Source organism: Centropristis striata, chromosome 6, assembly GCF_030273125.1.
Source record: "Centropristis striata isolate RG_2023a ecotype Rhode Island chromosome 6, C.striata_1.0, whole genome shotgun sequence".
Taxonomy (NCBI): Eukaryota; Metazoa; Chordata; class Actinopteri; order Perciformes; family Serranidae; genus Centropristis; species Centropristis striata.
Genome location: NC_081522.1, coordinates 11,508,042 through 11,533,828, shown reverse-complemented (window position 1 = coordinate 11,533,828; position 25,787 = coordinate 11,508,042). Strand labels below are relative to the sequence as shown.

At 38.6% G+C, this 25,787-nt stretch overlaps 1 protein-coding gene across 2 annotated transcripts in view; it reads right to left on the bottom strand.

The window, feature by feature from the left end:
• The window catches only part of megf11 (multiple EGF-like-domains 11), an 81,585-nt gene extending 67,272 nt beyond the window's left edge, over window positions 1-14,313 (bottom strand). For both annotated transcript variants that reach the window (XM_059335506.1, XM_059335507.1), the window contains exon 1: window positions 14,009-14,313. The gene's annotated coding sequence lies outside the window, so the exon portion shown is untranslated. The remainder of the gene's footprint in view (window positions 1-14,008) is intronic.
• Between the last annotated feature and the right edge of the window lie 11,474 nt (window positions 14,314-25,787).

Here is a 25,787-nt window from a genome sequence, read left to right as displayed (position 1 = left end):
AGTTGTCACTATTGTTATTGTTATCACACTGAGATGCCATGCTAAATCTTACCCTGTTAGATCTGGTCACAAATCGAGCTCCACTGAGTTATTTGTGTGCAGCACAGCAAGTCTGAGTAGAACAGGCTGGTGGACTTTAAATTTCTGAATGTCAAGGACAAGATACTCTGATATTTTGTCATATCCAAACAGATCCCCGTTGTGTCCTTTCAAGCATCTGAATGTCTAAAAAAAGACTAAATGTAGCACACTTTAAATAATGGCAGAATGGGTCGAAAGGAACTTGTGCTCATTGTTGATTCTGCATACAGCAAACGTGAACAAGGAGCACAGCATAAGACAGACAAGTCGGATCAATATGACGCTCATCACTCGGGGCTCTCCTGTATGCCTCCTCCCTGTATCTGCCGACATCCACAAAAACAGTTTGTTTCTGTTTTGGCTTCAAACACGTTCACTTTACACCAAACAAAATGTTCTCCAGAGACCCTATTCTCTCCGTAAATGAATTTCTCTCCTGTTCCTTGCCACTTTGATTACTGAGACCATGAAACCCTCTCAGTCGCTGTGCTGCTGCATCTGATGCCGCCAAACTGCTGAAATAGCAACATCTTTCAGGCTGCTGATGGAGACACAAGTGCAAAGTACAAGAGGCAGGGTATAGTTTTAAATGTGCATGTAGGAGGTTGTGTATGTGAGTCTTGACACGGATGCTTAACATCGGACCCCTGGCTTCAGAAACACTGACACTGATGAGCCAGAGCCACCTACAGTATGTCTCCAGCGTGGCCTATCAGCAGAGACATCTGCATGATTAAAACCATGTGTCTTCAGCGTGTGACTTATTAAAGTGCAATGCAATTACCCACCCGGTCCCCCCTAGCTGACCAGCACCTGCACTCTTCCATGAACGATGCTCGGCAGGCATGACTGACTGGCACAAGTCAGAAGCTCACCTCCCATCTATAGATCCCAGTCGCTGCTCCGGCTCATCTTAGTGCTCTATGCGCTCATTTATCACAATGCTCACTTTCGTCTTGCTTGTGTTAATTTACATCTACATAATGGAAACCAGTCAACGGAAACATTGCTTGGTATTGCAATCTTGTCTGAAGCAGCAGAGAGAATGCCTGATCAGTTGTGGGCTTCTGTGTGTAACGTGTCTTTGCACGGTCAGCCTATTATCTCTTCTCTAGATTCAAGCGGAGGGCTCATATACAATTTTTATGAGAATTCTCCCGGCCACTCAATCTGTTTTGTAATCACTACTGAAGGATTCCCGGAGCAACCTAATTTGGAGTGATCTAAAGGTTACAGGTGTAACCGCGCAGCACAGAGTGCCAATGAGATAAGCCCCACGGCTGGCCATCTCTGTCTGCTGCTGGGGGCTGTGAGTCATTAAGAGTCAGGCCTCATTAGAAAGGCCATGGTGTGGTGAAACATAGACACCGCTTCCCCTGGCTTCAGCCACACACCTGAGTGTCTGATGTGTTAGAGGCCAGGAGGACAATGACATGTCAGGGGACGTGCTGGGTTCTGACAAGTCGCAGCAAAATAACACAAAACTAAATCCTGCTGCTACCAACCGTGGAAGAAACTGTTGGGTAGTTAAATCTATAAATGTTACAGAAATCTATGATTTAGGGTCAGCAGCTGAATATTATTTTTCATTGTTGATTTGTCTGTTGATTATTTTCTTATTTTATTGATTTTTTGTTTGGTCTGTAAAATAATAATGATAATAACTTTGAACTGGAATCAGAGAATTTAGATTTTTTTTCTTTTAAAAAATCACTCCAACTGATTTATCAATTATTAAATTAGTTGTTGATTAATTTAATAGTTGATAACTAATCAATACATTGATTAATCTTGCACCTCTAACGTGATTTAAAACCTAATATATGAAGCATCTAGTAACACTTGTTAAATGTACCAGAGTAAGAAATGCTTTTAAATGCAGAGAATAGAAATACTGAAGTAGCTCTAAACTGTAAGTATGAGTAGTAATAGTTTCAAACAAAAAATAAATATAAATAAATCAATAAATTAAGAAAATAATCAACAGACAAATCAACAATGAAAATAATATTAAGCTGCTGATCTAAATCATAGATTTCTATAACATTTATAGATTTAACTACTCAACAGTTTCTTATTCCACCTCTACAATATTAAAGTACTGCTTCATGCGTCAATATTTGTCAGATAATATCATCTGCAATGGACGAATAGCACTATTCTGCATAAGTAATAAGCCAACTTTTAATACTTTAATCACATTTTGCAGTGCACTATTTTTACTTTAACATGAGGAAAGGATCTTGTTCGTCCGCCACGGACAAACATTTCCATTAAACATTCAATGAGTCTGTGCTGACCTTTATGGCAGCATGAATCTAGTTAGTGATTTTTCTTGGTTTCTTTTGATTTCTTGTTTTATTCCTCTCTGTATACACACACATCACTTTAAGGAGACCAAACACATGCATTGGCACCAAGTGTATTGAAGTCGTAAAGCCCGAGAGGGTGTTTGTCGCTGCATTTATGGGAATTTCAGTAATGCTGACAGCAGGAAGTGCAGCCAAGGCAGCAATGTCTCATACCTGATCTCAGTAAAAATGCACTCCTGGGTACTTCACTTTTTATTACACTTGAATGATTAGGAATGCCAGCTTGACATGATCCAGCTAAGGATTAACTTCTCAATCTTTCAATCTCAGAACAGACACCGTGGGACTGTAATACTGCTTAGCTATGGTTATGGACATTTGTGGTTCAACTCATTTGAGAGGACATAAGACACAGACGTTATTTTATATAAGACAGGAAGGAAGTTACATTCTGCTTTTGCTCTGCGCTTTTGCATATGATTTTCCAAGCAGGGAGTGAAGATGGACAGATGGGCAATACTCATATTATTAGCATTCACGACATTCATATGTATGCAGTTGTCAGTTTCCCAGGAGAACTGATGTACTCACCACCACAGCACTTCACAGGACACCGTGCCTCTAATGATAGATTGTATTAAAGGATAGAAAATGCACTGAAATTGTTATTTTATCTTGAGTACAGCAGATGTCCACTACAAATTTAAACTGTGCTTGCTTACATTCACTCATCAGTCTGTATTACAGAGGATGCAATAAACCATTATTGTGGATTATTTGCTGATTATTATCTTGATTAATCGCTTTGTCGATAAAATGTTGCAAAATAGTGAAACATGCCTTATGTAATGTAACTTTCCATGGCTCAAGGTGACATCTTACAGTCAAACAACAGTCCAAAAATCCAGTTAATCAGTTTATTATCATGTTTGATGAAGAAAATAATAATCAAATTCTCACATATATCAAGAATGAAACCAGCAAACATTTGCTTAAATAATACAAAAATTAATATTCAACTATCAAAATAGTTGTCAATTGATTTTAATCAATTAATGGTCTACTGTATTCAGATAAACAACTTGGATATATATATTTTTTAAAGTTCAGACATTATTTGGTTTCAGCTTTGTCCAAAGCATTTTGAAGATTGTGATAAATGGCCATCACCCTTTTTCTAGGCATTTCATAGACTAAACAGCTAATTGATAAAATGAAAGAAAACAAATTACCAGATAAATTGATAATATTTTTTTTAAAACACTTGTTGCAGCCCTATTATGTTTTTAAAAAGGAAGACACTTTATAGATACCAACATGTGAATTTGACACTAACAAGTTATTATGGTATTGAATAAATTATGGGGAATGCATTATTTAGTGGTTATATTCTTCTGTTAAGCCTTCAAAACTTTTCAACTTGGTTGCAAGTCACTCTGCAACCATCAATGAACTTTTTTAAACCATCTCCTGCTGGTTGTTCAGCTGACAGTAGAGTCGTGGGAATTATCAGCAATTAGCAAAATCCTCAGAGAAGTTATAAAACTGGTAGTTCTTCAGTTGCTGCAGCCATCATCAGGCGGTCTCATGAAACTGCTATAACACAACAGCAACAATAACAACTTTCACGACTGTGATTTCCACTTGGAGGTTGAGGCACCTGGGAAAATGCTGTGCGTCGTTTAACAGGAGCTTAATTCTGGCCACATGGTTTATTCATGTGGCGACCGCTGATATCACGACTCTCATAAATCACGCAGTGCGGCATGCTGGACGTCCACACGCTCGGGCAGGGCTCACTAATCTCAACACCATCTTTCATCTGAATAACCTTGCCTTACCGCAGGGCAGGCCAACACCAGACACAGCCCGATGGAGGGAGTCTCTCCTTATACTTTTATTTCTTTCACTCTGGGCACAAAGACTTTCTGCAGCCTGTCAGAGCAGACAAACACTGTCCTGTGTGCTCCCAGGCAGCAGTCTGCCCACTCTCAACCACAGGCAATAATAAGAAATTGCTTCATGGACATCAGAGGAACTAATCTAGTCTAACGTTAGCTTTATGAATGTAGAATCAGGCACACGAGGGAGGAGAGCAGCGGCGCCGGTCGAGCCATCTGTTCAGAAGTGGTTCAAAGAAAGAGCAGAAAATTTGAAACTAATGTGAGTAAACATGATCATCAAATATAGATAATAGAATAGAGCATATAGCAACTTTTGCCCTTGTTTTCCTATAGTTTTTCTGCTGTCACACATTATTACATTTTTTTTTTATTAATTGGATTTCTCATCCACATAACAGGCACTGAATCTACACTCATAAACAAGTCACCAATTACCAGCTTTAGGCCTACATTTTCTGTAAGAAAACTAATTAGTGAAACAACACCACTTGATGAATCAAAATAACAATGTGCCTGATGTCACATCATTCTGCCTGCTGCTTATAATAGTCACTATGTTTCGCCCCATGCTCTTAATAACAAACCCCAGGCATCACAGTGACAGCCAAATGTCTTGCAATGCCCTCTGCGCTATGTCTGTCCTCTCTTCACGGCCCGGCTCGGCCTCCTGCTGTCACCAGGAGGAAGCACCAGTCAGGCTCCTCCTCGCACCAGTAAGGCTCTCCCTTCCCCACACAGACAATTAGCCACCCTGTGACTGACTGCGAATAATGAGAGCTGCTGGAGAACAGTTGGACATCTTAGGACAAATTAATGTGTGAATATTAGCCTGTTGAACCTTCTGCTCTCTCCCGCCAGGAGGGAAAAAAAATGGAACAACTCGGTTACTTTGGAGCTCTGGTCAAGGGAACACAGACACACAATCATGCACACTAAGCAGCAGCAGAGACAGTTATTACTGGATTCTATAAAAGTTACATCCTCTATAGAGAGTGAGGGCCAAACTCTGCAGAGGTATGGTGTGGACAGAAAAACAAATGAAAAAAAAGTGGAGGGAAGAAGGCACTGAAGAGGCAAGTAGGGACGCTAGCTGAGCAGCTCGCCATGAAATGCTGAAACAACAGCACGGCTGCCAGGGCAATTTTACACACCAATAGTTTCACACCTCAGCCACCAACCCTTTCCAACTCTGAACCTTGTGTCTTCTTGGTGTCTTCATTTATTTTGTGTCAGTGTCCAAGATGTGAGAAGCCAAGCAGTGAGAAACTCGTCCCAAATGTCGCAGGGTAAGCGGTGTGTGAAGCAGACAGGGGGAGCGAGGAAGAGAAAAGCCACTGCGCCTGGATGCACCTTGCTTTCTGTGCAGACAATCCTCTGAGATCTCACAGGAGGGTTGAGTTTTTTCTGAGAGCACTGCACTTCACATTAGCCGTACACATAAGAGAACAAACAACGAATATATAGTGATCACAGTATGTACTGCAGTAGTGGAGGAAACATGCAGACAGATAATAATAACTATACATAAATGCTAAAATATGCCATTAGAAGTAAAAGTCCTGCAATTAAAAGACTACAGCAAAATGTTCTCCAAGTATTAAAGTTAATGTACTGTCCTACAGTGAAGTGAAGTGGCCTCTGCCTGATATAAAATATTATATATATTTATATAGTCATTTATAATATAACACTATATTATTTTAGGATATTAGGATATTATGTTATAATACTGTTAATAATATTGATGCATCAACATGCAAGTAGTTCTTAACAAGGTAGTTACTGGTTAAATTACTGTGTGTGTGTGTGTGTGTGTGTGCGTGCGTGTGTGTGTGCGTGCGTGTGAAATAACACTGAGATGGGTTTGATTGACTCACGTCCAGCAAAACTCAAATCAAACAGTCAAACTAGGCAGCACTGTTCAATTATGATAATATGATCAAGATTTTGTGCCTCAAAAGGTTTTCAGAAAAAACATTTTATTTTACAGTTTACCTATAATTTAAGAAAGTTGTTCATGACCCGGCTGCCATGTTTCTCCTATTTGAGTGATTTAAGAATCACTCAGCACTACATCACATGCTATGTTGCACTGATTGGTTTGAGGTCTACTCAGACGTAATTTTCTCTGCATGCGTTGTAGGGATGCAGTGGTTCTAATAAAAAATCAAAACTGTTTGGTTTGCATGTCACGGTTTGGGGCATGCATGTATTGTATGGTTCATTTTAGCCTCACAGATATCAGTCAACAGGGTTGGGCAGAAATTTTTTTTTTAATATTGTTATTGAAGGCCTCGATAAAACCCAATAAAAAATTCTCAGTTAGCTGTCAGTCAGTCTTCAAAGTGACGTCTCTATCGTTTCAATCTGCTGATTGGGAGCATCATGTGTTACCAATGGCAATGATGGGGAAAAAGTGTTAGATAAAACATGGACTGTGTGAAAACACTGGTCAACAGGTATGTTTTATGTTAGCGGAAATACTTCCAAACGCAGTGTGTGTGATGACAGCGTGAGAAGGAGACGGTCTTTTCCCTGAAGCAGAAAACAACTATTTGCTACATAATGATAGAGAACGAAGTTAGAAAATAGAAAGTTAGAAAACGTTGATAGCCGGGCCGGCTCTACATGCTTGTTGGTGCATGAGTCCCAATGTATGATGCAACAAGCCTATTTGTTTTCTCTGAGATGCTGGTTTGGCATTTGGTTGTTCTGAATGTTGTATATTAAAACTGTGAAGTGGAATTTCTTTTCTAAAAATAACGAATCAGAATAGAATATTAACTCTTCCTGTTGGACTAAAAGCTCCCACATTCCTCTCTAGATCAATGATTTAGTCACTCTTCTAGTGTAGCACATAAACCTTCTGGATCACTGGTCAATGACTGAAAGAGGAATGATTTACCATCATGATTATTAAATCTGAAAATATGCCTCCACAGCACGTTAAGCCCCACCATCATGCAACCAGGTGATCTCAATTTGGCGGTATGAGAGCTCCATCAACCCAATTTGCATTAAAGATGTATGCCCAATTTTTGCCACCATGACCTTTCAAATGTCCTTGAATCCCCTTGAGCGAACACGCCTACAGTACTTTGACTGAATGCATTTTAAAAAATGAACAAAAGAGGAGTGCTTGTGCTGCGTTCGGCCTGCCTGATGAATACTGGAAGATGATGCCAACATTCATCACTGACCTGACAGACTCAAATGAAGCCAAAATGTAACTGATGGTGAGAATACACATAAATCCAAAGTCAAAAGCATTAGGAATTTGCTTGTACAACCATTAGGATACAGAAAATAACCACTGGGCTGAAGAAGCAATGCACTAAAATGTGTTCTATATAAATCATCTGCTTCATTAGAGACTCACATTGTTTCCTGTATCTCTATTTCTCCCAGTGTAAAATACTAGAATATAATTGTGTCATAGATCACAATAATGTAAATATCACCATGCAGTCCAAGATACAAAATAAAATAAATGCGATGCTGTAAGTATCTGTGATTGCAGCTTTATCTGCCATCTCCACCTACACAGCTTTGAGCTGCAAATAAAAATCCTGCAAAAAATCTATACAAACCTAACCAAAAGGATCATTGCTGTAAATTTTGCTACATCTGCTAGACTCCCTCACAGCCTTACTTGCTACTTTTTTAGCCATTATTCTTTCCACTCTCCCTTGGCTGGGCAGCCAGGACTGCCTGGTGTTGGTGCTCGGGTTGCCAAGTATTCGTGCCCTGACCTTCTGCTCTCTGGACAGGTCCGAGTGTGAAAGCATCGCCCGTGAGGGGCTAAGGGAGATGGGACACTCGGCTGCCTGGTGTATTATTCATGAGTCACCCCTGTTGAGTGGGCAGTTATTCAGCATCCGAGTCCCAGATGTGGTTCAATCTGTGCTCCATTCACCGTCCTGACTGCTGGCCATTGATCACAAGCGAGGAACCCGGGTGCTGAATAAGCGCAGGGGCTTTATGTTATAGGCCTCAAAGCGCCTCACTTATAGCACAAAGATCCATTACCAGACTTGGGAAAAGGGCCAAGGTTTGCACCCTAGAACTGATCGGACAGGCTAGAGAGGAGATGCATCTACAACATTTATTAAACAGGAGTAGCACAGCAGGTGGCTGAGATGTGCCAGTAATACGTTATATGTCAGGTGGCCGTGCAATGTGACAATATAGCCGCGTGTATGCAAGTGAGCATCTCTAATTCTGAATCAGATTTCACTTCCACGGAAGTCAGCTGCACTGTGATTATATTTATACAGCAAGAAGTACACAGTCAGACACACACAGAGAAACAGACAGAGAGAAAATACTATGATGAGGTCCCTCTCTGAAAGGTGCCAGAGGCAAGGTATCACACTCTAATAGGCATCATACTGTTAATGGACAGTTGAGCACAGTGAATCATTTGTCCACTTTAATCATCAATCAAATATAGGCAGCCAAATGTGGCATGACCACAACTCTTCCCCCTCTGCATTTGTCAGGATGAGGATCATCCATCATCGATCATGTTGCAGGATTACCGTATAATATGAAATGTGAATAATAATTACCTTGTCAGCCAGTCTAGTCAAACATACAGGATTCACTACGGTACTAATTCAAACACCTACATAACAATTTCCTCAAGAGTTCATGTGCAGGTCAGTGTTTCATGTCAATTACATGTGTTTTTTTATTATGACTATTAAACTTGTTCATGCTTTTCCAATTTATTTTACCTTTCAAACCTCAAACACTGGATTTTTTTGTTATCACATGATATTTGTAATTGAATGCTGTTTGATAATAAGGAAACAGTCAACACATCTGATACCAATGCGATGTTCACACCCACACACACGCACTGCTGGGAAATATTTGAGTTAGTTTAACCTCTGTTTAACAGGCCTGGGTATTGTTGGGATTTGTTGTATCCATCAAGTATTAAATACAGCCTCGCTCTTTCATCTGAGTTATGAATCATCCTCCACATAACATTTCTTGGGACTTTTATAAAACTGAATCATCTATTTCAACTGATTTTCTCAACACTTAAAAAGTAGTGCCTCTCAGTACCTTTTTGATGCTGTCAAATTAACATTAAATATTCAATTTCAGCATGTTTCTGAGAGGACCATATTTCAATTCTTCCGCTCAACAACCCCAGTTCTTAAAATAAAAAATTAACCAAAATCTAAGCTCACTGAATAACTTTGGCTTCTCTACAGTCTAAATAAGTGATTAAATCCTTTTTAAACTTTGCAGTAATTAGTAATAAAAGCCAGTACAACTCAACTGCAAATGTAAAGCTGTGAATAAACTATGCGTAAAAAGCATATGCCTGAGATGGAGAAGCGGATTTTTGCTGTCTAAGGCATAATGATGAATAATAGCCTTATCAACAAAGCACAACACATCCCAACACGCTGGGATCTTATCACTGCTCATTTCCTCAGCTCATGTATTTCCTGTATCTCCGGTGGAAAATGTGTCGTGTGGTTCCCTGCACTCCCACTGACAACCTAGTCATGTCAAAAGACTCAGGCTTTATGGTAACGGTCCTTTGACAAGACAAGAAAGAAAAAAAAGTGGCAGGTGTAAGCAGATGCATCAGCAGTATTTGCAAAAAGTCACCAGATTCCCACAAGGGACATGGTTGTCATTAAAACAAACAAGAAAAGAACTGATGAGTGCATTAATCAGAGCGCGGCCGAGCATCGGCGGTGAGCTGTAGTCCGTGGCATTCCTCCCCAGGAGCGGCGGCACCTGAGGGAGGGGGGATTAACACAGCTCCACACTGGAGCTCCTGTATCAGAAATCTGCCTGAGCTCATCGTTTCTGCTCCTCGCTAAGAGGCTGTGGCTGGATATCAGGCTCAGGCAATCTATTCCCCTGCAGAGCGCTGGCTGACCGACATCAATGCCGTGCATTGTCGAATTATTAATTAAATGCATGCAAGCGTAATCAGATGCAGACATGGCCAGACCTTTGGGACAACCAACATGGAATTGAAGTGGAATCTAAATTGCAGATTTCTTCTTATTTTTCAATGCCAGCTAGCTACGCTGTTTTAAAAATTTAGCATCACTTTGCACTTATTCAACTTTGTTGTGATGCAAATCATGCACAACCAGGACTTTTCTGTACAGTCTACACTTGCAAGAAAAGCAAAATGCATGACACAAAGGCCTTTAACAAACTTATGTCTGCATTTACAGTCAACAAAATATTCTGCAGCATAAATATGTTTACCTACCATAAGAGATAGCATGTGGGTGTATGCTGCGTTACATTGTTTTTATTCCCTCTCCACAGACGTGCAAAATGTAAATGCCACAGCTTTGACAAGTAAAGCAAAGTCCAGGTCTTGCCTCCATATATTTCATTAACTTTTGTTAATGTAGTTGCTATGGCTCCGGGGTATTTGCTCAATGCTCAATGCACTTTTGCTGAAATAATAAGATCTATCAGTCAGCGTGAAGCAAAAAACAGCTTAATTTGCAGAATAAAGGTCATTGGAGCTGTTACTTTTGAGAGGCTTTGACAGAGAACAGTGTTCAAAACAACAAACTCTAAAAGAAACTCTGCCTTGAATTATTACAGTATACTGGAGGTGTTCACTTGTAGTTCTCTAAATCAGTGTCAAGTTTATAATGCTGAGCTGACTATTATGATTTGCCCTTGTGAACTGGACCCAGCCCACTCATTTTCCTACAGCATACAGTACATGCTGCATATCTCGATATGCTGCTGGAGACTAAACTCACACTGCTGACAACATATCTGGCCTGTGGAGAAAACTAGTTCTCAACATATGTGCTGATGAGCGTTTCCCAATCTTTTAATTCACGTGTGATTATGAGATTATTGAGCTTGCACGGGTGCAAACCAGCAAATGATCAAGTGTTAATTGCATTCATTGAATATTTAAAGTATGAATTAGTGTGTCCTCTAAATCCAACAGAAATGTAAATTGTACTTTCACAGGGTTCTCGTATATTCTGTCATTATGTCTAATCTACATTGTGAACGGCTTTTACTGTGTAAAATCAAATTCCTAGCATGGAAAGCAATTTCTCTGTTTTCCAATAGAATGTGTCCTTGTGAAGTGAGAAAGCTGTCTGCCTTCCACAGCAACACTCTTTCATTAATCAGCACTAATTAAACATATTGATTGAGCCAAACATCAGGATTTCCAGTTGAAAGGGTTTACTAGACTGTAAAGTGCACGCAACAAAAAAAAAAAAGCCAAATGCACAAGCCACTTATGTGCCCTTGAAGGCGCTGCGCTTAAGAAGAGCTCAGAAAATGAGACAAAGATGTGTCCGCTCACTTCTCATTAAATAACGTCAGAATTCACGGCGTCTCAGAGGCAAATGTCGTCCTTGGCTCTATGAGAGTTGAAGCCACTGAGGCTGAACTGAGTATCAATTTGTTTCCTGGCAGCATGACCTCTCATCGCAGGAAAAAGTCGTATGAAATCACAGCTTGAGCCAGCTCTAACCCTGGAGGACCACCAGATGGTATACAACAACAACCTACACATCACACGTTTTGATGAATAGACACTTTATTAGAGGAGAAAATTACTTTAAAAGCTCACTGAACATGTTACAGCACTTTCAGCAAGTTCATGCCATCCCTCGACAGAGTTAAAGTACTATATGTGAGTTTGATGAATAAAAAAAGTATCACAAAAATGTTGTGCTCATACTAATTAATTAAAAAGTATTTGATATTATTACTGTTAATTAAAATGTTGTGTAAATGAACATAGTAATGGGATGAAAGGACTTTTTAGGCTCATTTATCTGATAATGCCTTCCAAAGAAAACCATGCATCTTCAAATTGGGTGATTAAGAATTGATCAGATAAACTGATTGATAAAGGGAAATAGTCCTTCTACTTGAGATAGAAAAACAATTCAACAATGCACTGTGTTGGCTGAAAATTCCGTTGTCACAAAACATCAGCGGTTATTCAGGGAACATTGACATTTTGGAGATTTCACAGGACAGCAACAAAATAGAAAAAAGGAATATGTGAATTTAGTCAGCTATGTTATGTGGAAGTCGGAAATGAAAGAAAATAAAAAATGTGAGAGATGTCATTCCATATCTTCTGCTATTCTGAAATCATAAGTTGCTTTTTTTTCATCGTTGCTTCAGCTGATTTTAAATACTTTGGACTGTGAAACTGGTCATCGAATAGAAGGCTAACAGTAATGAAAAAAATGAGTTTGCATTTTGTGAATTATTTATTTGTGAGTGTGTTCGGGTAGTTTTAATGACGGAAAGGAAGAAGAAGTGATTAAAATGTGCAGCCATTATTTACCCACAAAATTAAGACATAAGAAATAAAGTCATCAAAGCAAATTAGATTTTTTTTTAAAACATGATCTTATATCTTGTACACACAAAGTGTCAGCGTCAGGGTCAAAACAAAACCTGCATTGCTGTAGTGCCATGGTGCATTTATGATAAATGACTTTATGACAAATTGCTATAATGCAGGGGAACCCATGCAGAGCATGGGCTACAATGTATGCAGCTCCAACAGGGCAAAACAACAGTGTCTACTGGAGGGCTCCCAGTTGCTTGAAATGAGACAGTATGTGTGTGTGTGTGTGTGTGTGTGTGTGTGTGTGTGGACCTAATGTATATGCCAGTGATTTGATAAAAGTCATTGATTTTACAAAAGCCATCTTGGTCTCTGTGTGTTTTGCACAAAAGGAAATCAACAGCAGTAATGATTTCATTATTAAACCATGGTGCAGATCTGCTCATTGACTAATAGACTAATGCAAGTTTAATCAGCTGCTTTAGCCTGCACTCTGTTGTCATCTAGTGGCTCAAACGTGACATAACATGTAGGTTCGTCTTCATTCAAAACTGAATCAAAATGTTCATCACAGCTGCTGGATTTACTTCTCATCCTTGACTTTGAAGGACACATAATCATCTTAAATCCTCATCGAGACATTCATCTTTGACTGAGAAAGACATTGTCACACTGGCGTCACACAGGATTCACTTAAACCAATCCTAATGGAAAATGTAATAATTTCATGTGAACCAAAAAAAAAAATGCAATTTTGGGATCAGTCACATTCACCAACTCATCAGAAAAAGAAAACAATTTACACAAATAAAATGGAACAAATAAACTTGTATTGAAGCAGTTCAAACTAACACAATTGCATCCTGTAACACACTTCTGCATCATTAGCATTCACTGCATAACAACAACAACAACAGGCTTTTTAAATCTCTCTTTCTTCAAACTAATAGTTTTCCTGGCAGAACATGCAGCTCCGAGCCATGAGAAGAAAAAAAAACAATACATGTCTGCAGAAATATAAAACTCTCCGGGATGATACAGCCCTTTTCTTTGGCACAGCACGCACATTTCCATGGGATAGACTCGCCAATAGCCTAATTAAATAGAAAGCACAATTTGTCACATCAAGCAGCCAACAGCAGCGCTTTCTAAATGCCAAAAGACTGCGCCTCAACTTACTGCAACAGCACAAACAAAAATATAGCCATCATATGGAGCCTTTATCTTTTAACAAATATCTGCAAAGCTGCTTATCATCACAGATACTGTCGATGGTGGTGACATGACTGCTGCGGCATCATTAGCCTCCCCCTGCTGAATAAATTAAAGCCCTTTTTGTTCGGTTTTCGGGAAATTGCGATTGAACTCACCCTTCTGGAGACTTGAGGTTTAAAGTTATCGCCCTCGACAAAACAGAATTCAGCGGGTCCAACACGGTGCAACACGGTCTTCCATGTTTAATTAGTGAGAAACTCAAAATGAAGGCAGGTTAAATCGGATAGTTTGTGGAGTTCACACTGGTATTGTGCAAAAAAAAAAAAAAAAAACACGGTGCCGAGCAGAAAGTCAGGTGTTGTGAGAGGGACCCGCCGCTGCTTCCTCCTTCTCCTCTCTCCTCTCTACTTCACTGGGTGAAGCGCGGCCCACTTTAAACTCTGGTGACGTCATGGACGCTGATGCTGATGATGCACCCAACCACCACCACCACCACCACCACCCTACATCACTCCCCTACACACACACACAAACATATAATCCTACAATATATTCCTAAAACAACTTATACTACCCAACTTTGAAATGCACGGGTAAACAACCTGTAGGGCACTTAAATTCAAAGATAATTTTCTGATTCCATAAAAAGATTAGCCTATCTGTCAGCTTGTCACATGGCTGCAACATTCAAAATTATATATGATGAAAATGGTTAAATTACCCGTAACACCGTAATTATTATAATTAGGTTCTATATTTTTCTGCAAGGGTGAACAAGTTCAGTTCTCCTCTGAACCAGGAAAAAAAACGCTAAAGTTAAATCAGGTAGAATGAGGTTTTCTTTCCTCCGATGAATGTTCAAAACCCACCTGTCATGATGTGTCCTCATCTGCCTCTGACAGATTTATGCTCCAGTTTAGAGATGAAGTTGACTGATGATTGCTTGCAGAAAGTCTTTGCAAGGTTTCAGGTATTGCTTCACAGTATCTCGTAAAACAACCTCACACCATGCAATCCTGATGTTTCCTATAACAGACCAGATCCCCCCTTTTGATTTTCCACATGGAAGATTTAGAAATTTATCAGCGAATCTAGTTTCTCACTGTGACATTTAACAGAGGTATGCTTCTCAGTGTGAGGTCAGAGACTGAGTGTAGTGGACAGACTGTCTAAGGTAAATGCTCCTTTTTGTACCTGAAGAACATTAAAGCATAATTTTAAAAGATGAGTTTTGTGATAGTTAACATTTTTCTTAACCCTCTGAAATCTTGGGCTATTATGTACTTTAAAAAAAATCAATTAAAAATCTTCACCATGCCATGTTGGTATCACTTGTTTTCAGTGTTACCTCACCTATATGTCCTGATAATTAATTTTTAACTTTGACTTACTTGATAAAAATGTTGAACCCAAAAGAAACAAAGGAAAACATGAAATCTGATCTTGAAAATTATATTTCAATACACATAATTTTAAATGTTGCAAATATGAACAAAGGTTGCAAATATAACATATAACAGGTACAATGAGGACAATCTCTAGCTACATATTTTTATACTAAATATAATATAATATTCATTGTTGTCTCATTGTGACTACATGGGTGTATGTGTACTTATGTGTTTGTAAGTTAATAACAAGTTATGTATGTTAATAATGGTAATAACAAGTTTATATACTACAAATATTATTGTTGTTATATTTCTTCCCACTCCTTTTGAACACAAATAAGTGTTGAGTCTTGTTGTTGTTTCATTAGGGCCACGGGGCAATCGCACCGAGCACTGGTCCCATACAGCAATAGCTGTAGGGACCACTGTTGTTATACTGTGGATTTTTTCTTCTTCCACTTCCGGACGCAATTTCGTCCCGCTACTAGTCAAATTATATATCAAAACGTGCGGTTTGATCGGGATCGGTGGGCTATTACGTTTCTCTATGGAATTTGAATTCGACGTAAGTCGCGAAAAAACGGCCAAAATTTTGCATTGAAGTGAATGGGACGGCCGAAGACGTTCAGGAAGAACTCAGGACGCTCAAAGTCAAGTCGGATCAATGATAGGTATTATGGGTTTTGCCAAAAATGCTTTCTGTTCGAGGCCAGAAATACCAGTCTGTCCACCTCTGGCTGCTGTCACTGTTCCGGGACATTGGCAGTTGGTGGCAGTTAATTCTGTTGTTTGCTCTGCTCTGATTGCCTTTGATCCTTCGATGTGGCACGAACACAGGTAACTTTATGCGATTTTCGTTCCACACACACACACACACACACACACACACACACACACACACAAATGCACGCATAAGCGCGCACACTCCTCCAGATACACGTGTTTCACACTTGTGCTTGTTGTAGGTGTCCTCCTTGTATATTATATAGTATCATAACATTACTCGTATTAATTGTTTGAAATCTCTGAAGAATCTCATCATAGTGTTCACACACTGGCAGTAGCCCCCGTGGTCCTTTCAGAATTTCCCCAGAGGAAATTTTCAGGTTTTGTGTTGTTGTCTTGTATTTATTGTTGCTCATTTCTTTTTAATTGTTCATCTTTTATTTTGTGTTCAAATAAATTCTCAATCAATCACAAAAAAATCTGGTATGGAGTTTCAAGCCAGAACTTTAGAGGGAAGCTGATGGCAAGGCTCAATGTTGCTTCATTTTTATGTCTTCACGTCATGAAGAAGTAATGTGCAGGTGCTTTCATGGACTCCAGAGGGTTAATGTTAACAAATCCAACAATTAACTGATCCTAATGTTTTAAAATCCACTTTCCTTACCCCCAATGGTAAATCGAAGAGGCAACTGCCAGAGCTGAAAAGTGAAGCCAACCCGGAAGTGCCAAAAACTGCAATTCCCTGATTGGCCTCTTGAGGCTGGCTCCAAAAGAGAGTCAATCCTCATAGACATCCATGTAAAAAAAATGGCAAACTTTACAGCAAAAATATACATGTTTACAGATTGCTACAAAAAAAAAGTGGTCTCTATAACTAATTTCCCCATTCGTGACACATGTAAGGGAGGTGATATTTTGTCAAACTGGACTGTTTAAATTACATTAAAGTTTAAAGTTATGTATAATTTAGGGCATGGGGATTGATTGATTGAATGAGCCAGGAACCCGGAGGAGTTGGGCTCCATATTTTAAAAATTATTTCTTATTAATCCCATTTCTTATTTGATATGGTCCAATTCCATAACAAAGCAGGTTACAATGCCTATCTTACACGTTTCCACCAGTTGAATAGTGCAGAGTAAAAATCCACACATACAGTCATACCTGTATGCTGGAGTACAAACACTGTTCGACAATTGTGTGGTAGTGGTTCCAATAACAGGACTGAACTTAACACCTCGATTTGTGTTTCTGACAAATCACCTGTTGTGGGCTGGTTTTGCCTGGCACCTAAGTCTTACTTGGAGTAGCCTCAGTCAGCCATTCCTTCAGTTCTCTACTAACAAGTATTGTCTCTGTATCCAAAGCCTGATGTACTGTAGCCTAAAGGTGCAGTCAGCGATTCTAATCCAATACACTTTTTGTCAAATTCAGCGAATATCTCTTCACGGTCTGCTAGATGTCTGTTCTGTGTGTGCGCATACGCAGCCCTGGCTCTGTAAATGTAAAACAAAATGGGTTGGACTCAGCCACACAGCACTATTCTGTCTAGTCTCCCTCACAAGACAAGGGGAAAGGCCATGGATGTATGAAGGGAAAGGCAGTCAGAGCGAGAGGGACGGTGAAAAAGGAGCACTATTAGGTGGGGTGTCCTTGTTTGGGCATTAAGTTAAAATATCAACATCATCTTTCCTCTGAGTCACAAAAACAATCAATGAACCACATTGATGCACTGTGTAACATGTCAATGTATTCTCATGAACAGTTTGTATGATATCTTATGAAAACTTGTGCACAATGTTTTAATGATATCACAAGAAATTTGACAATTCTGTTTTAAACATGTTTACATTGTGAAACAAAACAACTTCCTTAAGTTTAGCCAACTAAACTTCTTTGTTATGGTCACAAAAAAGATTAGAACATAGAACTTGACAAAGAATATGACATATCTATACAGAAGTTAATGTGCAGGTTAACTTAAAATATCAATGTTGACTTTTGGTTTACAGGGGACATAAACACATGTCAGCTGGGTCACAGTTCTGTGTTTGTTTTAGCCATCCACCAGCAATCCCACTCACCAAAAACAGGCTTTTTCTGTCTTTATACTACAGTGCCTCACTTCCTAACTTCCTCATTTCCTCCAGTCATAATTACCACGGCTCCAAGAGATCTCCGCCTAATAGTAAACGTCAATATGGGGCATAATAAGCTGAACCTCCTGGCTCACAATTGAGTGGGTTGTCTATGAGTTTGAACACAGTATGAGAGAGCCTGAGACATGGTCCATCATTAATATATTCACACCCACTTTAGTTTATTCTGAGTCAGTCCTACTGCTGTGAAAACTCACTAGGGCACAAAATTGGCATTAATCCACAGGTTAAAAAAAGTCCCCAATAATTTCACCATTTCCTGTGGTTTGAGTAAGAAAACTGAAAACTACAGTGTCCACCTTTTATAGGAAAGTACTTAGGCTTTTAAAAAAAAATGAAACTAGATTTGTGAGCCTTTTGAAAGATTTATGTCTTCTGCAGGAACAAATGTGCTCAGGGCCGAGTGCGACAGGGTCATGGAGTCAGAAAGAACTCAGAGACGGACTGAGACATTGCTGGTTTGGGATTATTTCATGGGATTTAGGGACAATAAGAAAAATATAGCATATCACCAGACTTAACCTTACAGAAAGTATCAATGGGGACATGTTACAGGAAGCATACAAGATAACCGAGAAGTAAAAAATCAGCACACAGGGAATAACAAGTACTGTCCATAGCTTAATTTATAACTGATCGAGATCTAGGGACAGCACACGCCCAGCTCTCAACACATCGGTAGTTATCTGCACTGCCAAATAACACCTCTGCAACCTGCACTCAAATCTTGCTCTACTGAGCCACTCAACTGTGTCAAAATGTGTTTTTTAAAACATTTTCACAACCTACTAGTTTCCATGCTGCCCCACTTTTTCAGAAGTTTCTCAGTCATTATGTGCAATGTCAAAACACCCCAAATCCCTGAAATAACAACTGAAAAATTTCCAGACATCACACTCTAAAAAACGATGCATTGAAAAGATGCGTTTCAGATTTTATAGTGACTTCTATTGCAATCAGATCAGCATGATGGTGGAGAAATACCACACAGTAAAAATACATCAAGTATGTATTGTGTTTATTTATTTTTAACTGCATATGTCAAGATTGTCCATGGCACTAATCCAAACCTGCATTATTCCCAGAGGTTTATCCCACTTCCCTCAATCATTTACAAGCACTTGTTCTGCTTCAGTACAGCTGAGTGTAGGACTTTTGTTTCTCGTACTTTATCAGAAATGTGTTTGGAACCACATTTGGCGCATACAGTCCTCTGTGTGTTGTCTTTGGCGTGGCTCCAGATGAACTACATCTGCCCAAAAGTAAAAGAAGACACAGTTGCCTTTGCTTGTGTATTAGCTCACTGAGTTATCTTACTCAAACAGAAGGACACAGCTCCACCTTCCCATTGCCTCTGGCTAAAGGACACTATGCTCTGTATGAAACATGAAAATCCATTACACCACTCAAGGATCTGCAAACAAATTCTTTTTTGGAAAAATCCTTTCCTGAAGTCATTTGTGTTTTCGCTCCTTCATTTCTCTTTTGTTTTTCTTTTGATCCTTTTCATGCATGGTTTATTACTGTTATCTTTTTAAAGATGCACCTCCATCTATGCTAGCCATTCATCAACAAGAAACACATTACTTCAAGCAAATTTTAAATATTTAAATAGCGCAGAATCTTGAGAAAATTAATTTATGCTGCACCTGAGTAGACTCTGTCTTGACCAGATGGAGGACACTCAAGGTGAAGGAAACAATGATATGATAAATATTCTTTAAAACAAAAACAAAAATTAAATGGACCAACACTTGAAAATTAAGTCCCTGTGTTGCATGTATTTACTTGGTGGATCGAGGAGGGAATCTTAAACTCTTAATGAATTTAAACCACTGAATAAAAAAGAAATAATATGCTTTTTGATGTAAAACAGTCCAAGAACTGAAAACAGCGAAACAGTACCCACTTGTCCTTCAATAGCTGTCCCATCCTGTGGCAAAATTTCTGTCTTAGTCATTGCACAGATTTGCATGTTTGGGACCCCAACTGTTGGCCTCTCTTCTCAGCCGGAGCAACTGGCTGCTGTTATCGGCTGCCTCAGAAGCTGCCTTTGTGGCCCACTGTAATCCCTGACCACAAATCCCTGACTCCCCAAACAAAGTAGTGGTGGATGAGGCAACAAATCCACAGCATCAAACAAGACATAGCGTATTCTGGTTTTCCAGCACTGCTGCTTGTCCTCAATCAGTGCATCTGAGTTTGCTCCTTTTATGTTTCATCTGCTGTCTACTCATGGCACAGCAATGCCTGTTGAGTAAATGCTGTTGGACTGAAACTCCGCGGTGGTAAGTTGGTAACCTTTTTGACATCTGTTGTAATTCTTACAGTTTCCCCTGTGTGTTTGCTCTGCAGAGATTTATGTTTTTTCTTACAGTTAAAGGATCAGACTACTGAAATGACAAAACAAACATTATTTCATTCAAGAGACACCAATTGGAAGAAAATAATCTATTGATATTCTATGCACAATAGAAAAAGACATAGCATTCACAAGAATAACATAAATATGCATTATGTATACAGCCACACATATTTATTTATTTTTTATTTAACCTTTATTTAACCAGGGAATATCCCATTGAGATTAAGAACCTCTTTTTCAAGGGAGCCCTGGCCAAGAGGCAGCAAACACAGAACACAGTTACATATTTACATAACATACAGACCTTAAACACGTCATGAGAAACAAGTGCATGTTATGGAATTGGCCTCAATAACTCTTAGTTTGGATTTAAAAGTGCTCAAAGAAACAAATTCTGTTAATTTCCATTCTTTCTGGCACATATTCCATGCATAAGGTGCAGAGTAAACAAATGCCCTTTTACCCAACACCTTACGAGCAGAAGGGACAGAAAGCAACAATTGATCTTGTGAACAAAGAGAATAAGATCCTGCATTTCTCACAGTAATTAAGCTGCAAATGTACGAAGGCAGCAGTCCCAATATTGCCTTATAAATGAAAGTATACCAATGACATACAAAACCATACCATAACACCAGGGACAGGCAGAAAGAAAAACAGTGCAAGACTGTATGTTCCGCTTCTGCTCTTTTAAAGTTTAGTAACCAGATGATTGGTTCACAGAGATTGAGGTAAAATGTGATTGGTAGAAGTGCAAAGAATTGCTCGCCAATTGAGTTGGAAGCATTGAGAATAGAGTAGAAAATACTTTTGGTTTTATTTCCCCAGGTCTGTCACTGAGATTTCTGCTGTCATATTAAAAAAAAGAGATAAATGTGTCTTTTGTGTTTACAGCTTTGAAAATGATATTCTGGAGCTACATCTCTGGGTAATCCACGCACCTCACAGTCAACAGTTTTCATTTTTGACTACTTTCTAACGAAGAAATAGCCTTCATAAAAATCTGTTGACAGCGAGGTCTGTGGATTATCCAAAGAATCAGGGACACTGATTCTGGAAAGAAATGTTGCTGCTGAATCTTTTAAATATCCCCTCCAGACATGTTAAGATATAGAGGAATGAAATACTCTGCATGGTAATAATTTAAGACTGGTATGGTTTTTCCACAAACAAGATTCAATTATATTGTTAAAGAAAAATCTGAAAATTACATCTCATCCTTCACCCTCATTAAAAAATCCATAATCTCTATTATTTATATCAGAAGTTTAAATGATGGACACCAGATGTCTCCTGCTTCACAGAAAAATAAATTCTTAGTGTTCAGTATGTGCACTGGAGGGTTCTAAAAATCCCGCTGGTAGTTACACACTTTAAAGGTTAAAAGATTTAAAGGTGTGCACAAAGGAGTTTTCCCCCTTCAGCTGCAGATGAGGGTAGGAACAAACTCTGCAAGCTAAAACAAACCTAAAGCCAAAGCTATTCAGCTATTGTACATGATTAAATAAGGTTAGGATGAAGTCGGGTTGAATTCCAACAGAAGTAAGCAAAACTTATTTTTGATTGAAGACTTGAAAGAAACTCTTCAATGTTTAGATAACCACAAATGTAATTACACTCACCTCCTGTGTTTGGGGGTGGAGGAGAAATCTCGGAGACAGATTTATGCCAAAGCCTGGGTAAACTACAATTAGCACTTGCGCTTGTATGCCGGCACCATGACAGCAGATGATGCGTCAAATTTGGATGTTTGGATGTTGGGAAGAGAAGATCAATCAACAATCAACACAGTTTCAAGGTGGGAATGCAAGGTTAGTGTCACAAATTCAGTGTCAAACCAAATGTCTCTCTTTCTGTTTCTGAGTTATGATGTCACAGTGAAGTTGACCTTTGACCTTTTAAATATAAAATAACATAACTTCATATTTTCATCCTATTAGAAATTATAAAGTTTGTCATGCTTGGTATATAAATTCCTGAGTTATAGCCAAAAACGTATTCCGTGAGGTCACTGGGACCTTGACCTTTGACCTCCAAAACCATATGGTAATCCATGAGCCAAAGTGAATGTTTGTGACAAATTTTAAGAAATCTCCTCTGAGATGTTGTGTTCACAAGAACGGGACAGACAGACAGCAACCTGGAAACATAAGGCCTCAGGCAACGTCTGTCGCCCACACAGAGGCATATTATAATCAGCCTTAGAACTAAACAAATATGATCAAATATAATAATTTCTTGACTTAATTGCTTTCACCCTGCTCCTCACAAGCAATGTTATTGATGAGATACCTTAAACATTATGGCTAGCTGGATCCACTTCAGCAAAAAGGATGCATGCAAGCAAATGGAACCCTCCACATTCACTTTTTGATTTATTAATGATCCAGTGCATATAGAAATGTATTGATGTATTGATATCAGTGGCAAGAATCAATGGGCTTAAACTGGAGGCGCAGGGACTCTGGCAGGGAGCACAGACAGCAAAATCTTTACTTCCATAACCACTTTAAAAGTCTGGTGATATATTGTGTATGTTAATTTTTATTTACATTTTACATTTATTCAACTTCAGGATGGTTGGAAAGGAGGGGAGGGGGTTGTTTGTTTTCTAATATAATACAGATTCCAAGTTAAATTAACTTTTATGTTGACCCCAATTTGTAAGTCACTATATCTTTTTGAATTGCCATCTTTGCTATGCTAAAAACAATCGTCTAGATGTTGTTGGGTCTCTAAATAGTTTGCCTTTTCAGCTCGCCTCCTTGCAGGAAGTTGGTAATAATAAAGACCCTCCAGACATTCTGTGTGGTGAATATTGAATGGCAGGCATACTTTTTCAACATTTTATAGTTTCAGATGACTACAGAATTACGTAACTTGATACAATAACAATAAAAAGTCGTATATGGGTCAAATAATTTTCTAAAAACATGCTCTACCAAATGGTTTGTTCAAACTGACTTTTTGTTAAAAAAAAAAAAGGGAAAAAAACAACAAAAACCAATGCTCATTCATATACCAAGTCCATGGTAACAAATTGACCTAAGCTGGTATACTAACAACTACTGACATGAAGCACAACTCAACCATTGTGCGTAGGCCTATAATAAAAAAAACACAACTGTGTTGTATGTTTAAAACATTTTTTTTATTATTATTGCCTCAAGGAAATTAAAAAAAAAAGCAAATTATTTTTTCCATTACTTTTTTAAGGCTCAAAAGCCCAAGCATATGTTGGTATGTAAGGGATGGAATGGCAAAAATAAATTCTTAAATCTGTCATATCACTGTAGAGCACCTCTCACTGAGTCTGGTAGACCCCTCACATTCCCACAGAGCAGATGTATAGAAACCAATATTCTTTTTGAGAGCAGTGGATCCCAACCATGTCAGCTTTTGAACCTTTAATATGAAGCAATATCTATAGTATTTGCAACTCCTTGACCCCCAAGATGGAAAAACCACTGGTGTAGATGCTTTATGGTCCATGTGGGAGACCGGGATTGTAGTCAGGTCTGATATGCTCGTGTGCCCACAAGCCAATTTGTCAAAAGCAACTTAGAATTCAGACGGTTCCTGTCCATGGGCTCGAGATAGGACACGACCAATCTTTACTCTCTGTCAGTCCTGGTTTATGGAGAAAAAGATGATTTTGGCAGTAAGATGCTTTTGGTAAACCGGGCACGGCTCAGTGGCCTTGTGTCTGTCAGGACAATGTGTAGAGACTCCAGAGCAGATTGTAAAAATGGCAGCCAGTTTCAAGTTGTGCTTGATGTCTAATCTACATGGTACGGTTAGGCTGACAGCTGACACATTATTCACCGGGGAAGGTGGTGGGCTCCTGTCTAACAGGTGAAACCATTCATTGGTGCTTCTGATTCATTTTTTCCACAGAGGTCAAACAGTTTGATACAGTATGTACCCTAAATTGAAAGAGAATAGATCAAAAGTTTTCCCGTTTTGTGATCTATCTCAGAGAATGGATCAGAAAGTTTAATGAACGAATATGGTTTGTAATGTTCAAAGGGTAATGCTGATGGAACAACTTTGTTATATGCAAATGTGTCATTGAAGATTTAACATTTAACAAATGTATAAATGGTAAGCAGAGCACCGATGTAAAAGGAAAAGAAAGCTCTGGTTGGTTGGTAAAACTTGCTGTAAAAGTCAAACCTCTTGTACAATATAAAAATAATCACCAACAGCTTCTTTTAATCCTCTCACCAGCCACCGAGAGTGTCAACAATAATAAAAGACAACAAATGTGGCAAGGGCAGTATGATAGAGGGGAGGGTATTGCTGTGGGTGAAATCACACGCTGTATCCTCAGGGATCTTGGACGGATATCAGGAGAAGAGAAACAGGGCAAGCACAGAAAATGTCACTGGATTTGTGGGGGGTTGATAATCATCTGGAGGATAAAGATTGCTAAATTATTTGAAAGAGCTGTCTTGAAATGTACTGGTTGACCAGTTAGTGAGCAAACAGTTAGTAAGACAGATAAATCCGGGTTTATAGTACAATGTTGCCCATAAAATTGGAAACATTTTGTTTTTAGACACAATTTAAATGTATTTCTATTTAAATGCATCAGTAATCACTTTGGAAGAGATTGATTAATAAAGTGTTGAGAAGATATACTCTTTATCTGTAAAGAATAAATCACATTGTCACAAAAGGTTAACTTAAAATGAGCGACCGTGAATATAGGAACAAGACAAAATCATGAATTGCTCATTGCTCATTATTTAAAATGGCAGCTTTCACAATTTTGTATCACTTTGTTGAAGATTGAGATGTAGATGGTATTAGTTAAATGTTATTTCTTATTTCTATATATTCCAATATAATTGAAATGAATAACATAAAATGTATTACTCAATTAATTAGCTAAAACAGGAAATATTACATGGATCGCATAAAGATTACTGGAATGTTGGAGTCATTATTACTCTGAATTTTGGATAATTAAACATTTATGGGACTATAATGGGGGGTGAGAGATCCTGCATATTTTTTTATTTTATTTCATGAGAAATCTATGGTTTTCCACTTTATTCATATGGCTGGATTTTCCTCTTTGTTAGATTAAAAAAACAGCTAAATTTGCATCTACAGTTTTGTTCTTTTTATAACTGACTCTGTGAATAACATTTCTTAATTAGTAGCTGCTACTAGAATGAGGAAAATGTAGTCGGCCACTTATATAGAGCATATAATGTATTATACTCCACTACAATTCAGAGGGAAATATTTTACTTTTTACACCATTATATTTTATTCCTATTTG